At 42.3% G+C, this 18155-nt stretch overlaps 1 protein-coding gene and 1 non-coding gene across 4 annotated transcripts in view; one reads left to right on the forward strand and one right to left on the reverse strand.

Annotated features, from left to right (window-relative positions):
* Nucleotides 1–18155, forward strand: part of Mboat1 (membrane bound O-acyltransferase domain containing 1) — a 94510-nt gene that overhangs the window by 22714 nt on the left and 53641 nt on the right. The window lies entirely within an intron of this gene.
* LOC138828505 (U2 spliceosomal RNA) lies at nucleotides 6359–6543 on the reverse strand. Its single transcript, XR_011372261.1, has one exon. It is a non-coding gene; the product is annotated as a U2 spliceosomal RNA (small nuclear RNA).

Below are 18155 nucleotides of genomic sequence, written 5' to 3' on the forward strand. Positions count from 1 at the left end.
CAAAGTACTGGGCACTGTCACCTGGTGGTGACTTGACCTGACAGTTATTGGTGGGAGTCTGGGCAGAGAGAGCACTCAGGTAACCCTGTGCTTCCTGACTTTTAAAGCAAAGCAAAGACAATTTTTTTTTTGTAGGTTGTGTGGCTTGAACTCAAGGCCTGGGCAGCGTTCCTGAGCCCTTTTTTTTGGCTTAAGGCTCCTAGTTACTCTATAGCAATCCCGCCACTGTGTCCTGTTCCTTCAGTCCGGTGAGCTACTCTTCTGCCTCAAAAGTCACATCCTCCCGTCTTTCTCTGCACACACACTTCCCCCTCTCTGGAATGTGGTTCTTCATCTTTGTTCTCTGGGACTTCCAGTTACTTTTACCTGTTTGCAGCCTGCCACCGTGGCCTCCCTCTCCCCTAGGGCCAAGTGGGATTTCTAGTTTTCCTTTCTTCTTTTTGTTATGGTTGACTTTATGATACTTTAACACGTGACAACTGCTTGTGCAAACCTGCGGACTGTTTAACAGGACCATAGCATCTTCCTACAGTTTGAAGGAAGATCAGGTTCGAGCTCAGAATCTAGTCTCTATAACAAGAAATAAGACAGAGAAGGCCATCCTTGAAATGGTTGCATTTGGGCTTAAAGGATACTTGGTTTTTCTTTTTCTTTTCATTACTGGGGCTTGAACTTAGTTGCTTGTGTTTATTGGGCAGATACTCTACCACTAGAACCATGCCCCTGAGACAGAAAAGGGCCGGGCAATGGTCTAAGCATAGGTTCCCTTCCAGAGAGATTCTGCACCCCCTTCACCAAGGCATCCCATCCAGGCCCATTGCCCCAGGAAGACTTGCATTTGAAGACAGGAACAGTGGACTGATTGGACCCCTGAGGTGTGTTACCAGAAGGGGCATCCAGCCAGAGAGGGGCTAAAAGATGCATGGAGGGCATGTACAGGCTGGGTGGAGCCTCTGATTGGGTCTGGAGACTGATATGGGGAAGGGGCTGTCCAGTGAGCTTGAGAATCACATAGCTTTCTCCTGGAGACACCTTATTACACCCTGTACACACACACCTCTGCCACACACACATACCCAGATGCCCTCCCTTGAACCCCTCTCCTTGAGCAGAAGCTCTGCTTATCTTTTTCTTCAATGTATCTGCCATTTTACTTCTCTTCTGTGTCCAGGGTATATTCTTCAAGACCACAGAAAGAAAGGACCTGATACAGGTGTTGAGATTTTTCAGTATCATCCTCTGCTTCTTTTTGTTTTAGTTACTATTATCATTATTATTTTTTGTTTGTTTGTTTTTTTTGGGTCTGGTCGTGGGGCCTGAACTCTGGGCCTGGGCGCTGTCCCTCAGCTCTTCAGCTCAAGGCTAGCGCTCTACCACTTGAGCCACAGCGCCACTTCCGGCTTTTTTCTTTTTGCTTATGTGGTGCTGAGGAATCGAACCCAGGGCCTCAGGCATGCAAGGCAATCGCTCTACCACTGAGCCATCTTCCCAGCCCCATTACTATTATCATTATTATTATTATTACTTAGACAGGGTCTCTTGCTTTTTTTCCTGGGGCCCTTTGGTCCTTTTATCTCTGCCTCACTTTGCTAGGATTATAGGCATGTAATACCACACATAGCTTGTTTTGTTGAGATAGAGTCTTCCTAACTTTCTTTTGGGGCTGTTCTTGAACTTAATTCCTCCTTCTCTACCTCCTGAGAGTTGTATAGCACACAACTTTACATTTAGTTTTCTCTGATGAGAATATACATTTTTGTTCCTGAGGAACATTTGATTAGCCTATATCACAAATGATGACTTATATTGCTGAGTCTCATAACTTATAAACATTATACACTAATTACACAAAGTAACAAAAAATGTGTAGTATCATTTCCCCTTGAAAGCTCTAACTCATGAATTCCAGTCTTCTGATTCTTCATTGAATCTCTTGACTACATTATTAGGCCTTTTACCTTTTGTCTAAGATATTTATTTGTTTTCTGCCCTGCCCAAACTCTGAAAGACTTCTTTCAACAGTTACTTATTGAACACTGTAAGTGAAACATTGGCCTAGAATGAGGATGTGGAGATTCATGGGGGCCTCCCAGGAGGCAGTCCCTAAACCCGGGGTAAACTGTCTCATGGGAAAGCTTGACATACGAGCTCAGTACAGGCCATGTGCAGGACATGTGTGAGTATTACTGTCCAAGGACACGGGCCTCAGCACCTCCGAACCTCTCTGGATGCTGGAAAGGGACTTTAGGAGGTGGTAGAGAGAGAAGCTTAAGGCCAAGGTAATGTGTGCAGGGTGGAACAACTAGAATATTCCAAGAAGAAACTTTCAGCAAAGGCACCGAGACTCCAGAAAAAGAGTCCCATTGTAGGTACTGATTGCAAAGCAGAAAATGTCAGCAAAGCGAGTTCAAGGAGGGAATGGTCCTTGCTTCTTGATTGAGGAGTCTGTCTGGCCACATCCTGCTTGCAAAACAGAAGGCGCTGGGCGGATCTTTGCAGAGCTGGAGGAGGTGGTAGGCTTGGCAAGGCAGAAGGGCTGAGAGAAGCTGAAACAAGACACAAAACCACAGTGCTCATTTCTAAGTTACTTTCCTCACAGGATTGAGAAAGTGGGACTTCCTCCTCCTGAGGCTCAGGTTGCCTGGGGCCCTTTTGGTTACTATAAATCTTCTGTTTTGTTTTGTTTTTTTTAAAGACAGGCCTACTTGGGAAGTTCATTTAGTTTATAGGACTTCTAACATGCATGTGACGCTATCCATTGGGTCTGATCTATTAGGGCACTGTGCAGAAGCTCAGTCCAAAAGCATAGTCTTTGATGAATGTTGCTTAAAGCCAATGAGAAGAATGTGAGGTAGCTTTGTCCCTTCCCCTCCCCTGTGTTTCTCTCTCCTCCCATCCTCTCCCCTCCCCTCTACTTCCCTGATTTCCTTTCCCTTCTCTATTCTTCCTCTCTTTTTTTCTTCTTCATCCTCATCTAAGGACAAGACTATAAGTACCCTACTCTTCCCTCCCTTCCACTCTCCCCTCTTCCCTCCCTTCCCCTTTTCTATTAAATTAGGGACTACATACACGTTTGTTGAGTTGAAATGGAATTTTATTTTATTTTATTTTTTTGTTTGGAAGGAAAGACTAGGTGGAGAGAAAATTGGGAAGCAGTCCCCCCCCCCATCTGAGTTAAGTCTCATTATTTGGAACTCAAACTTCAGATTGAATCAGCCTATTTCTACTTTGAACGTTAATTTAATTCTTATGGATGGGGTCGTAGCTCCGTGGTAGAGCCCTTACCTACTATGGCAGAGGCCCTGGTTTGATGTCAATGCTGAAATAAGAAGCAAGAAAAAGGAAGTTCATTTGGCTTCAATGCTGATAGTTGTCCAAAGTGAGGTCGCACATGTCAAATGTTCTTATTTATTGTATCCTCATGTTCCCTGAGTTATTTATAAAATGAATTTCAGGGAGGGTAAGCAGAATTCTGGAAGGGATAACATTGGTCATGGTACATTGTACACATAAATTGATGCAATGAATGGTAACAGCTATTGAACTTGTACAGCTATTTAAACATAAGTTAAAAAGTAGGATAAGATTCTATCTGAAGAGAGACAATCCAATCTGCAAATACATTTGTGGCAGCCACTTGTAAGAAGAATTCAGAACAGTGTTGTAGGATTCTAGGAGAGCCTGTAATTTAAGTAAGTCAGGCCTCCCAGTAAATAAGATAAATTGAAGACTTGCTGGAATCTTATTAATGGCACTTTCTAAACATTTTGCCAGTAGTACAAGCATGGAGAGTAATCAGTAGGAAAAGTAAGTTAAATGCTTGTACTGGTTATAAATGGGCTTTATTAAAAGACTACTAACCCTTTGGCCCTAAGAAATGTGATTATGGATGGGGAGCTAAACTCATGAACCTATTTCTAAAGTGTTTCTGAGTTATCAAAAACAGTCCACTTGAGTAAACCATTTATCATCTTCATGTCATAGTGAATGTATGGTTTAAAGTTAGCCATGGTTAATCTTGTTTTATGCATTGATGATACTGATCTGACTCAGGTATGGTTTTGAACATTCACAGTGGCCTTAAAAGTGTTTATGATGCTAAATGAAGATTTCTGGGCTGATATGGCTGGGGATTTCCTAACCATCACATTACCATAAATATTCCAGTCTCAGGTTTTATTTACCAAAACAAGGACGCACAGCAGCCCAGGTTCTAGACTAATGTGGAAAAAAACAAGGACATTGGAAAAGTTTATATTTAGGTTGTTTCAGATTCTTCCAAGCAAGGGATTAACTGATGCAAATTTTAAAAAATATTAAAATTGAAATACAGCTGCCAATTTTTTTGGAAAAAAATGATATGGGTTTGTTTCCCCTCTTTGAAAATCTTGTCTCATGATCCTGTAGTCATAATGGAAGCAGATGAGCCAGCAACGCTTTCAGCTAATGTTGCTAAATTCAAAAGTTGTTTTCCAAAATTTCATCAAGTGGTTTAACTGTGACATTAGGTGGAGACTTTTTTTTTTGTTCCTGGGACTTTTCTCCCCTGGTATTACTTATGGTGCTATCTTTATTTTTATTTTATTTAGTGCATTAAAATATTCATGTTTTATTGTTTGGGGGTTTTGTTTCATTTAGGTTCAGTTTCAAAAATTAATTTTCTGGCAGTAACAGCAACAGCTGCACAATGCTTCTTTGCCTAGCTACCTGTCACGTTTCTTTTGTTTCTTTGAAATAAACCTTTGTTCCCCAAACAAACAAACAAACAAACCCCAAAATGACAACAACAATAACAAAAAAAAACAACCCTTAATTTTCTGCTGGGCCTTTGGCTACTTGGGAGGCTGAGAACGGGAGGATCGTGGTTCAAGGCCACCCTGGGCAAATATGTTCATGAGACTCGTTCTCAACCCAAAGCTGGATGCGGTGACTATGTGGGTGGCTGTGTGAGAATCTGGATTCCAGGACAGCCCTAGCAGAAAAGTCTGAAAGACACCATCTCAGCGGAAGTTGGGTGTGGTAGCAAAAGCTCACCATCCCAATTATAGTGGAAAACAAAACAAATAGGATGGTTGTGGTCTATGTGCCTAGAGAAGAGGCAAGACTCTTATCTCAAAAATAACCAGCACAAAAATAGGGTTGGAAGTGAGGCTAACGTTACAGAGTGCTTGTGTAGCCAAGTCCAAGGCCCTGAGTTCAAAGCACCACCAAAAAACTGATTTTCTGGCTTTCTGACTGTTCAGTTGCCACCCATTTAAGTCCAGTATTCTTTTACAGGTAGTTTACACCTTATGTGCACCCAGAATCTGTTTGTCTGTTTTTTTGTTTGTTTTGTTTTGTTTTTTATTGGTTGTGGGTCTTGAACTCTGGGCCTGGGTGCTGTCCCTGAGCTCTTAAGTTCAAGGCTAGAGCTCTACCACTTGAGTCACAGGGCCACTTCTGGTTTTCTAGTGGTTTATTGGAGATAAAAGTTTCACCGCCTTTCCTGCCTGGGCTGGTTTTGAACTGTGATCTTCACATCTCAGCCTCCTGAGTAGCTAGGATGACAGGTATGAGCCACTGGTGCCCGGCTGTTTGTCTGTTTTTGTACAAATGATAGTTCACAGTTTTCTCTTTCTTATTCTTTATTTTGGTAGCACTAAGAGTGAATCCAGGCCTTTGTTGTAACTTAAGGCACACATCAGCCCTTTTCTTGCTTTAGCTTTTGTTCAGATAGGGTCTCTCGCTTTTTACTTATCTTGTCTTTTCTTTTACCTGTCTCTGCTTTTTACCTAGGTTGGCCTTGCCTTCTGAGCAGCTGGAATTACAGACATGGACCACCGTGCCTGGCTGGAGATGGGCGTCTCACTCACTCTTTGTCCAGGCTGGCCTTTCTGATTAGGAGATACTCCTGATGTCCACTTCCTAAGTAGCTGGGATTACAGACATGCACCACTACATCTGATCCTGCCTTTTGTTTTCCTTCTAAACTTGTCTCTTAGATTCATTCTTTTCTGCCTTATATGAAAGGTCCGTTTTTGCTCTTCCAGGAACAGCCATGATCTTTCGTGTCTGGCTGTTTGTAGGTGAAAGGGTTGGGACATGAATTTTGAAGAGCTTCAAAAACCACCTCCAGAAACCACCCACCAGAAAGAGCAGTGAGTGCAGCAGAGGTAGAAAATTTGGCTGTTCTCTCCATTGTCCCCTTGGATGGAGAGTGGTGACTGGGTAGGCATGGGGTAAAGTCTTATAAGGTGACTGTATTCCCATGCATCAGGGCTCCAAATGGCGCTGCTCCTAACCAGCCTTGTGTCTGTGTCACAGCTCTGGCACATTTGGTTCCTCATCTACTCTTCTGGAAGCACAGTGTTGTTGTTGGATGGGGTCCCCATTCCTGGAGGTCCTACTTACAAGTCCATAGATGAAGCAGAGGAAGCAAGGTCCTATGCCACCTCTGTGCTCCAAAGCCCATTTAGTGTAACATTTCCAGGTAGAAGATGTATATGCTATTAAACTGATGAGAGCAGTAAACACTTGGTCTTAGCCAGAAGACCCAGAGGCCATGAACACGATGCTCTTGATATAATTCATCTCTGTGTTTTTAGTGTTTTTAGTGGTAGCCAGGAAGAGTTGATTTCAGATCACAAAGAAACAGAGTTTTGACTGCAAAGATCATAAACCAGGACTCTTTATTTTTCTTTCCACCTTTCAGTGGGCTTGGCTAAGAGAGTTGTACCTGTTTATTTTACTGTTTTTTCTTTTCCCAAATGGAATGTGCCTATTTTAGTGCATATTGGCCGATGTGAATTAGCCCTTGGCTCTGGAATCTTCTGTCTCTTCTTTCACTTCCTGATTAAAAGCTAGGAGGCCTTAGGAAATGGCTAGTGTTACTCTGGGAGAAAGAGTTCTCTGCCCTGGCCAGTAAAGGGACATTGTCCATTCTAAAAGACACTTGCTTTAAACAATTCTTGTCTCCAAAAGACTCATCTCCAGACAATAAATGGCAAGTTACCCATAAGTTATTTAACAAAAAGCAAATGAGCACAGATACAGACTATATTCTGAGGACCATTTTATATAAATTGTGTAGGGATAGTCAAACTGAAAGTTTTTCTTTACTTTTTTCTTTGTTTGTTTGTTTTTTTTTTTAATGTGTGGCATTTTAGGTGGTGTTTGCCATAGAAGATGATGCTATGTAGCTTTATAGCTGGGGTTACCATGTTGCAAAATTAAGTTGATGTGCTTAAGAAATGTTCTTTCTCTTTAAAATTATCTTTAAGAAATTTCACAAAGAGGTTTCCATCCCACATGTCTGAGTCTGAGTACAAGGCCTCTTGATTAATATCACCTCCTGATCATTCTCCTCCCACCCCTGTCTCTCAACCCCACTTGTCCCCTCAAGTCTTACCTACTGATGTGTTTGAAGTGTCTTTAGTCACATCTTTATCTGATTGCCAGTTTTGTTATCTTCCTTCCTAAGATACTGAGGTTGTAAACTAAAAGCAGCCATTGGATCAAGATAAGGGACCAACCTGTGTTTCATCATAATAATGAGCAATAAATTGTTTGATGTTGTAACTAGTTGAAGGAGCAGAGGGAACATGAAGGAAGAAGGTAGAACACTGTAAAATGATGTAGAAACAGAATGCTTCTGACATTTTATGGAAATGAAAAAGCCCTCCCCCCATCTCCACTTTGGTACCTGGTAAGCTCCAAACATTTATTAGAGGAATATGTGTCTAGATTTGATTCACTGTTGGAAGTTTTACAAGAATTGGACATGTAAGAAAAGAGCAAGACAAAATAGGTATAAGGAAAACAAGTAGCAGTTGGCTAAACCAAAGGAAATGATCTTAAAGGAGAAAAATGAATCGACCAAGAATAGCAAAGTCGCAGGATCACGGAGGACCTGTGAGCAGCCATAGATGGGGCGGGGTTGTGACACATTCCATGTCCTCTAGAGGGCGCTGGATTTGATGGCCCCAGGACACCTGCTTTGTTGCTAATTTTTCAAGAACTTCCTTCAGTTCAAGCAAAAATTTTTACATCACCTTAGTGCTTTTGTAAGAACTATGATACACCAGAAGCCAACATTAGTATGATATTAAGTAGAGTCAGACCTTTGAATTTTACCTACTTGTTCATTAATTTCTCATTCTAGGACAGTTGAATACTTCTACTATATGCACAAGGTTGTACAATTATTGTCATAATTTAATCTTAGACTATTTTCATTGTGTCCGGAAAGAAGTCTCATTTCTTTAACCTTAGCAGTCCCTAACTCTCCCCATTTCACCTCCCTTTTCTTCCTCTCCTCCCAGCCCTGGCAGCCATGCATCTCCCCTCCCCTCCCCTCCCCTCCCCTCCCCTCCCCTCCTCTCCTCTCCTCTCCTCTCCTCTCCTCTCCTCTCCTCTCCTCTCCTCTCCTCTCCTCTTCTCTCCTCTCCTCTCCTCTCCTCTCCTCTCCTCTCCTCTCCCCTCCCCTCCCCTCCCCTCTTCTCCTCTCCTCTCCTCTTCCTTCCCCTTCTTTTCCTGCTTCCTCCCTCTTCTCCTTTCCTCTCCTGATCCTTTATTTGGGGCTGAACTCAAGGCTGTGCTCTTGTTAGGCAGTGTCTCTACCGCTTGAGTGAGTTATTTTTTGCTTTAGTTATTTTTTGGATTGAGTCTCACACTTTCACCTGTATTAGCTTTGGCCCACAAACTTTTTTCCTCTGACTCTTATGTAGTTAGGATTCCTGATGTATGCTATCATACTGTGTCACCACACCAGCCCTAGGGTCTGGCTAACTTTTGCCTCAGCTGGCTTGATCTCTGAGTAGCTGGGATCCCTGGTCTGAGTCTCAATTCTAGAGAAAGAATTAGTCTACCCTTCAGAAATGGCCTAGGATGTTCTAAAGCCCTTTGTGTAAAGGTTTAGAATTTAGTCCTGTCGGGATTTGTTTAAATTTTTTGTCCATTTGAGAATTTCATGTCTCCCAGGGTTAATAACTTGCTGTTTCCAAGTCAGAACCAACCTCTGAGTATGGGTACCTGTTTTGTTATTGTTCCTTGTTACTTTGTTATTGTTATTTGTTACTATTGTTCTTAACCTTCTGTTTCAGATTTGGCATACCTTTTAATCTCTCTCTCTCTCTCTCTCTCTCTCTCTCTCTCTCTCTCTCTCTCTCTCTCTCTCTGCTTTTCCTGTTCACAGAATTACTTCTTACCTCTATATAGTGTTTTAGTGTTTTAGCATTTGCTTTTAGTCTTAGGTACAGAATGCTCACTCTGTTTGGTTTCTTCCTTGACTTCATCAATGGACATCATTCTTTTTCTGCTTATTCATTCATATTAGTTAATCTGGGGACTGACTGCTTCATGATGTGACTGTTTTCTTCCTCTTTTCTGTTAAAAGTAGAGGTAGCTGAGTTTTACATTTGTGAAATAGGAATCTGAGACCAATTTCTATGGAAGGTGAGAAAAAAGAAAATGAATCTGTGACATTTCAGCAAAGACTCTTGGTCACTAATCTCCATTAAGAGAGGATCACTTAAATATGTATGTCCCATGGATTCTGTGTGTATTTAGTTTCGGAACTTTAAGAATTATTCTAATGATAATCCCATCCCTTTCCTCGTGAGGAGACTTTGGCTTGTTAAGATTTGAATCCTTGTTCAAGGACGCCTAGCTAGCTAGTGGCAGAACTGATTATCTGATACCCAGGGCCATGTTCTTTTCAATTTGGCTCGCTTACTCTTCTGCTCATCTCTTCAGAATCAACCTGGAAGATGTAGCCATACTAAGAGACTAGACATCTGAGTTAGGTTCATGCAGACAGACTCCTTGTTTGGTGTTGCCACATTCCAGGCAGTTCGGGAATTCTCTCATGTCTGTGGGAGGACTATCTATCTCAAGGAGCAGTCCAAGTTATGTTTCATAGGAATAAATACAGATTATTTTTATCCCAATGATACTTACATTTTAATAGATGGTTCTAACCAACTTGGTACATAGCTTTATAACTGTGTTTACAGGTTTCAGATCTTGGTTGAGCTGAACAGGTTAAGATGCCAATGGTTCATGCTTTTGCTCAGTGTGTATCAGAGCATAGATCTCTCTCTCTCTCTCTCTCTCTCTCTCTCTCTCTCTCTCTCTCTCTCTCTCTCTCTCTCTGCCAATACTAGGGCTCAAACTCAGGGTCTCTTTGCTTAATGGTTTCACTCAAGGCTGGCGTTCTACTATTAGAGCCACACCTCCACCTTCAGCCATTTTTATATTTGATTTTTATTGATATTAAAAGGTGATGTACAGAGGGATTACAATTACATAACTCAGGTAAAGAGTATATTTCTTTTGGGACAATGTCACCCCTTTCCTCACGCTCTCCCAGTTTTTCTCTCCCATCCCTACTTACAAGTTGTATAGCTCATTTTCAAGTGTCTAGTGAGTACCACTGCTGCATCTATTTACCTTTTGTCCTTCCATTTTGGTGCCTCCCCTTACACTCCCAAAGACATATAAACAAACAGAACAAACAAAGAAAAAAAAAAACAAAAAGTAACAAAGAAAAAAATAACCTCTTATTTCCATTTCCTAGAACACTCCCAGCCTTTTGTTAGTTAATTGGAAATAGGAGTTTCTTGCTCTAATTTGTCTGGCTTCACACTAAGATCTTCACATCTCAACCTTTTGAGTTACCGGCCAGAACATGGATTGCATAAAAGAACTGGAAATGATTACCAGCACTCAACTCTGGCGCTGTGATTTCTTTACTGTATTTTTTGGGTGATTAGTTTCCTTTGAATTATGAATATTTCCTTTCTCACATGGTTCTTTTAAAGGCCCAGAGCTACAAGTGCTTTCTATCTCCCTTTATGTTGTCCAGGATAAATCTTGGAGAGAATGTTATTTTCTCTCTTCCTCCTTCTCCCCCTCCTCCTCCCCCCTCTTCCCTCTCCCCTTCCCCCTCCTCCCCCTCCTCCTTCTTTTTGTTTGTCAGCCCTGGGGCTTGAACTCAGGGCCTGGGCAATGTCTCTGAGCTTCTTTTGCTCAAGGCTAGCACTCTACCACTTGAGCCATAGCACCACTTCAGGCTTTTTTCTGTTTATGTAGTACTAAGGAATCAAACCCAGGGCTTCATGTATGCTAGACAAGTACTCTACCACTAAGTCACACTCTCAGCCTTTCTGTGCTTCGTAAAGGTTTCCAAACGTCTCTTCCCCAAACAGTCATCAGAATGGCCTTCCTATGGGCTATCCATCCTTGATCTACAAGTGCGAAGCTCTTAGCTTGTGTTCTGAGCTGAGTTCCAGGCCACATTCTTCTTTTCCTCATTCTCGTGCCCTCATTCTGAGCTGCTGGAAGGCTGAGGCAACTCAGGCTCCTGGGTGATCACACGCTTGGCCTGGTAGGGGAAAGGGAGAGGATCTCGGTAGTGGGTAGGATAGAAGAACCATTGCGATGGAGTCCATAGTCCATGAAGCTCTGGTGGCTTTGTTCCTCTTTCCTTTTCTTCCGAGGGATGGGCTCAAGAGTGTGTACATTCAGGGAAGGCTTCCAGGAAGAGGAAGAAATGGTGTCAGAAGAGCTAGCTGGCAGCAGATCTCCCTTCAGGTAGGGAATAGGGGTGGACCAGTACTGATTTCGGCATGGGAGAGAAAGGATTGGATTTAGGTCCTCTGTAGTTCATTCATTTGGTGGAGGATGGTTTGGGGAGGTACAGAACAAATGGTCACCACAAAATTTGTAAAGTCTGATAAACACATAGGGCTAGTTACCCTTCCAGGGAGGGAGGCCTAGCCCTCAACCTTGGCTTATCAACCAGGGTCTGGCCATCTGAAGGTCATCGCTCTTCCCTTGCATATCTGTTCCAAGTATGGCCATTTAGTGTGGTCTATGCTAGATTATCAGCAGTTCTTATTTGTATGCTGATTGTGATATAACCATGTCATATCCTTCCCTTGTCCCTGCCAGACTTACCCTGTCTTCACAGGGACCTAGGATGCTGTGATCCAAGGCCAGACTCCCACATTAGCACCAGCATTTAGATGGTTTTCTACCAGGCCTCCATAGTAGGCAGATCTGATGCAGGGCCTTACCCCTTCCTGTCCACCTTGCTGTGAGGGTACTGGTCACAGACTCAGTGGAATCTTGAGATATTATTAGGTTTAAATGAAAGAGACGTCAACAATATTGAAAGCTAGGTGGTGGTCTGATACTTTTGGTGGAGTCCCAACTATTCATGGTGCTCTTCTTAGTATTACTAAATAGTCTGATTAATCTGACTGTTCTTAGTAGATTGTCATTTGCCAGGGTTCTAGGATGGATAGTAACCAAACAGAATGCCATGTCATCACTTAATGCGATGAATACTCTGATGAGCAAGATGAAAATATGGAGTGGTGCTGTATAACTGTTGTACTTACATCCCACCTAGGAGACATTACCAGAAAGTTCCAAGTATCAGGAGCACCTGGAATAGGTAGGTGGGTGTCTGCGTCACTGAGCCGTGTTGGTCAGATAGAGCCATATGGCTGTGGTAGGTTGTTGTACCTGATCAACTGGAGCATGCTGGGAGCGACTCCATACAGCCTTAGACAACTTTTTCTTTCCTAAAGTAGAATCCTTGCTGACCTCTCCCTTCTGTGAACCCATTGTCTTTTCCAGGTAGATCTTAACCATGGATTAAGTTAAGGTTTATTTTAGTTACATTCGAGTCTTGAGGACAGGGCTGCCTGCCAAGCACTTTCAGTGAGAGAGTAACAAAAGGGGAGCAGAGGACAGAGTTCTCCTAGGCCACAGTCTCGCCTGTGAGGAGAGGAAAATACCAGGGGAGTGCCTGGTCTAAAGAGCACTCTGTCTCTTCTTGTTCTTTTTATAAAAACGTTTGCTAATCTTTTCCATTGTATTTTATGGAACTTCTCTCTGCATCAGTGAAAAAAAATTCTCTCTTTGTTTTCCTTGGTTACAATGACTGCTGAGGGTGGAAGGTCCCATTACCTTCTCTCCCATGGCTTGTATAAGTCAGCGGAGAAGCACACCCAAGTCTTAGGAGGGGGTCTGCATAAGGGTGTGGCAGTGTTAGTGTTAGTGTGGACATTGGAACTGGAATGTGCTGCCCCATCCCAGCTGTCCACGGGGATGCTGGAGAGTGCCGGGAGAGACTTATCATTTATGGAGGGAAAAGGGGAGAGAGAGAGGACAGCCTGTGAATAGGCAATAGCACAAAGGATCATGGACCCTTGCCACATTGCTTTTCTTGCCAGGGTTGAGTCTCCCCCACAACAACCATTGCCCTCCCTTAGAAAAGGTAACTCATGGGGTGGCGAGAACAGCGACAAGGTTACTTCCCAGTGTTCTAGAAACCAGAGGTCCAGGTTAATGTTTGGGCTTAGAAAGAAAGACGAATGGCCGATTGAGGATTGCTGTGGGCTGACTGCTCATGTGCCTCTAAAATTTACATATAAGAACCTCATTTCCCAGTTCCATACTATGAAGCGATGACGCTCTGGGCAGTGATTGGATCACGAGAGCTCTGCTCTCAAGGCATAAATTCAGTGTTCTTATAAAATGGGAATCCAAGGGAGTTCCCCTGCCATGTTGAGGACACACTGCAGGTGCCATCTTTGAGGAATGAGCCTTTGCCAGACATGAAATCTGCAGGTGCTCTGCTTAACCTTCAGAACTGTAGGCAATGCATTTTTGTTAGTTATAAATTACCCAGTCTAAGGTGTTTTGTTGTAGCAGCATAAACAGACCAAGTTGGGTGTCAGGCACTTTCTATTCATTGCTCATTACAATTCAGAAAATATTTACATTCCTATTTTATAGCTAAGGAACTTGAGCAAATCGTCCAGCATCAGCTGGCCATCTATATAGGTGAACAAAGACTTAAACCCAAACTCTTTTGACTCCTAAGCCCAGGCCATCTGGTCATACCATACTGCGAAGTGAGAAATTATGTGTACTAGCGCCCGTTTTAAATTCACCACAGCCGTAAATAACCTGGCAGTAATCTGAAGCACAAAACCATAAATAGACATATCCGTGCCCTTTCTTAGTGTTTGATATGGGAAAACGCAGTCTCTAAATGATCCATTGTGACACTGTGCAGACTTGAATTCTTCCCTGTCTCACTCAGCAGTCGCAGAGGATGGCTTGTATTTTTGTGGTGTGTTATACTCATTGTACCCCTTTCTCTTGGAGGTGATACTCAAGTTTCCACCATTTATGTAAGCATAGTGCAGTGTAGCACATGTCTGAATACCGATTTAATTTTCAGTAAATCTGTAAGGAATCTGCTTCTACTTTAGAGTTCAAGCAAGAGAAAAAAATAAGACAGAAAAGTTCAGCAAGAGAAAATAGAATAAAATAGAAGTGGAGGAAAGGAAGCTGGTAATAAGGAGGGAAAAGACAAGGAAAAAAGAAAGAAAACAAAGAAGAGCCAGGCTTTGGTAACTTACACCTCTAACTCTAACTTGTCAGGAGGCTGAGATCTGAGGATCGTGGCTCAGAGCCAGCCTGGGCAGGAAAGTCTGTGAGATACTTAGGTCCAATTAACCATCAGAAAACTAGAAGTGGTTCCGTGGGTCAAAGTGGTAGAATACTAGCCTTGACCGAAAGAGCCCAGGGACAGCATCCACACTGACAAAGGGCAGGAGGTAGAGAGAAGAAAAGTTAATAGGCAGGTGACCAAGGCCAGGATGAAGAGTTTCCTCCCCCACCTTAAATGATCCTGTCCTTTTCACTCATGGCCTGTGCTTCTTTGTCCAGTTGTGGTACTTGAGAGGGTATTACCATGACAGCAGTGACCAGGTTGGCCTCTGTTGTGGCTGGATTAGCTTTTATAATTCATCCCTCCCTACTGTAGCCAAAGGAGCCATAACATGCCCTCCACAAGCAAGTCCTGGGGATGCCAAGAAGAAGACAAGATGAAATAAGTCTGTTTCTATTTTAACTTGTCATTAGAACTGCCTGGACCTGATTGGCCGATGGTAATCATTGGTTATTATTTCTATTTTAATTATATGTCTCATTAAACTCACTGTGGGTTACATCAACTGGTTTCTGGTCATTTCACTTTCTTTAATTTTTAAATTTTAAGTTCTAATTAAGCTCCCTGATACCTCCAATTAAAAACATGATGCATAGTTGCCCTAAGAAATGCCATCTATGAAATGGAAGTCTTAATTGGATTCATTGGCCCATGGGTAAATCATATACCTCCAAAATTTATTTTAAAGAAAATATCACCAGCAATTGGTATTAGAAGGGGGAAGTTGATGTCATATTTAGAAGTCTGAAATTTTATTTAGAAGTTCAGCAATTCTAAGGATGGTAAGGGCAGCTTGAAGCAGAGTTTTGTTGGCAAGTAGAGAAGTGTTGATACATCTTGAGTTTAGTTAGCAGGACACTGTAGCATCTGTTTCTGGAGGGTCCAGAGGGTGGAGTGTAAGTTACCTAGAGTCCTGGTATCTATTGGAATAAGAAAGGGGATAGAACTGGGTGCTGGTAGCCCATGCCTGTAATCCTAGCTACTCAGGAGGCTCTGAGGAGTAAGTAATCTATGAATAGAGATGATGGAGTTGTTAGATCATGTGGCCTGGATGCAAATGCTGGCATAAAAAATTTGCAGTGGTCAAAAGGATATCCCCCGGCTCTTGGAGTAGATATTTTATTTTATTTTGCATTTTATTGTTTCTATAAAGGTGATGTACAGAGGGGTTACAGTTACATAATTTAGGTAAAGAGTACATGTCTTTTTGGACAATGTCACCCCTTCCCTCATATTCTTTCAGTTTTTCCCACTCACAAGTTGTATGGTTCATTTTCAACATATTGTCCAGTGAGTATCACTGCTGCATTTGTTCATGCTTTGTCCCTTCATTTATCTGCCCTGACCCACCATACACTCCTAAAGACAGATAAATGAACACACAACACAAAAAGCAACGAAAACAAAAAGAGCAATAAAGAAAAAAATACTCTTGTTTCCATTGCCTGGAGTTCATTTCAATAAATATTATTTTATAGGATCAGAGGCACATAGGCATTGTTCCTTTGTATTCTTCTCCTGAGAATATCCTCCTTGCTTACTCTTTTAATCCATCCATTGCAAGGTCCTTGATGCCAGCTAGCCACCTAGATATATTCGTTGATGTCTGGTGGAATTGTCTTGTGCCCCTCAGATTGAGCACCAATACAATGCACCTCTATGCACACGAAGTCATTGTTGTTAGTGATTACATTAGGTGAAGTGAATCACTTCATCCTTAGCAGTGAGAATGGCAAGCAGCCTGCTGGCTTAGGATGAATTACTTTATCCCAGCTAAAATAGTAGACACGTTGGTACAAATTTTTGTATTCAAGAGGACCTTATGCTCCATCATATGATACCTTCCTTGATTTTCAGGGTAGAGAGTCTTGGCTGTGAGGAGTGAGATAAGTTGTACTGTGTTCCCTTTATAATTGACATTAACTTCAGCCCAGGAGGTGACTGGCACAGAACTAATCGATGGGTTGTTCAGCTTTAGGGAGCCAATGTCCTTGCTCTTAGCCCTGGAAATGCCCATTGCATTTAAAATAAGAGCAACTGTTAATTTTCAACAGTTATTTCTCAGTATTTTATGATGCTTTTCAGTAGGCATTTGATCAGGAGTGCCAGGGTGGCACTTCAGTGTCATAGGGAATACAACAAGCTCTAAGGCAGTCCACAGGGTGATTCACTGAGCAAACTCACCACGATTTTCTGGTTGTCTTTCACATGATGCAGGTATGCCTATCCACATAGGTGCCCAACCTAGCTCTCTTCCTCACAGAACCTGCACTCCTGGGAACTAACTAGCAGCACCTGCAGTCACTTTTGTGTACCTGGGCTGGAATCATTCAGCTTAGATGTAGAAGAGAAAGATTAAAACCACAGGAAAAGACAGGAAGTTGCATCTGTCTATAGCCTAGCTCTTGAATTGAGTAGCTTTTATTTCATTTTTATGTTTGATCAAGCTAGAACTCAGGGCCTTTTGTACTAGGCAAGCACTCTACCACAAAACGAACTCTAAGTCCTTGATTTTCATGATCTAGTCCTCTTGTCTCAGCCTCCTGAAGATGATTACAGATTTCCTGAGATGAGTAGGCTTTTCTATTTTTAATTATTGTTAACTATTTTTAATTGTTATTACAAAGGTGGGATACAGATTTTTTTATATGTACACCACTGAAAAATTAATTTTGTACTCTCAAGATTAAGGGTATACATAGAAGGTTAAGTACTTCTGCATGTGAAGACAGAGTAGCTTTAATGTAGTTAGTTTTGGATATTGGATAATTTTTTTGTTTTGTTTTGTTTTGCCTGGGTACTATCCCTGAGCCTTCACTCCAGGATAGCACTCTATCACTTTGAGCCACAGTGCCACTTCCATTTTTGTTTTGATGGCTAATTGGAGCTAAGAGTCTCCTGAACTCTCCTATCCAGGTTGGCTTTGAACCATGATCCTCAGATCTTACCTTCCTGTGTAGCTAGGATTGCAGGTGTGAGCCACCGGCACTGGCACATCAGAGAATCTTGTAGGCAATCCCTAGAATGTGGGTCTTACAAGGGAGGCTCAGTGCCAGCAAATCTGCCCAGCTATCATCTTTTGGTTCTGAAGAACTTAGAGAAACTGGCATCAGAATGAAGGAAGGGGTGGCGACAGACAGGCTGAGCTGTGTGGGCAGAGGCAAAGTGAGGAAATCAAAAGCAACAACAACAAGAGAAAAGTGTTCTACAAAGCAGACCTTGAGGAAAAATGCTACAGAAACACCTGCTAAGTTTCAAGAGTAGTCACAGGCCCCAGCTCCACTGCCCCATGCCCATCTACATTTCTTGGTGGGGTTTTCATATGGACTTATTTGCTATCTTAAGGTAGGCCTGAACTCTGCTGCTGCTTGCTGCTTAAGATAATGAAGCAGGAGCAAAAGAAACTTCCTGAAGATCAAAGGCCCGGAGGTAACTCTGTACCAGCCTGTTTTAAATTTCCAAACTACAGAAATTAAAACAAGACCCCGCAGAGTCTTTTATTATACCTTTCTTTCCCAGCCAAAGTCATGAGATCTTCATGGGTAGATGAGTCTATTGAAGAATTTTTGGGTTTCTTGTATGAATGAAATATGTTTGTAAATGGCCAAGTCCTGCCTATCATGATGATTTATCATTCTGAGGC

This window comes from Dipodomys merriami, unplaced genomic scaffold (genome assembly GCF_024711535.1).
Source record: "Dipodomys merriami isolate MVZ:Mamm:240054 unplaced genomic scaffold, mDipMer1.0.p SCAF_16, whole genome shotgun sequence".
Taxonomy (NCBI): Eukaryota; Metazoa; Chordata; class Mammalia; order Rodentia; family Heteromyidae; genus Dipodomys; species Dipodomys merriami.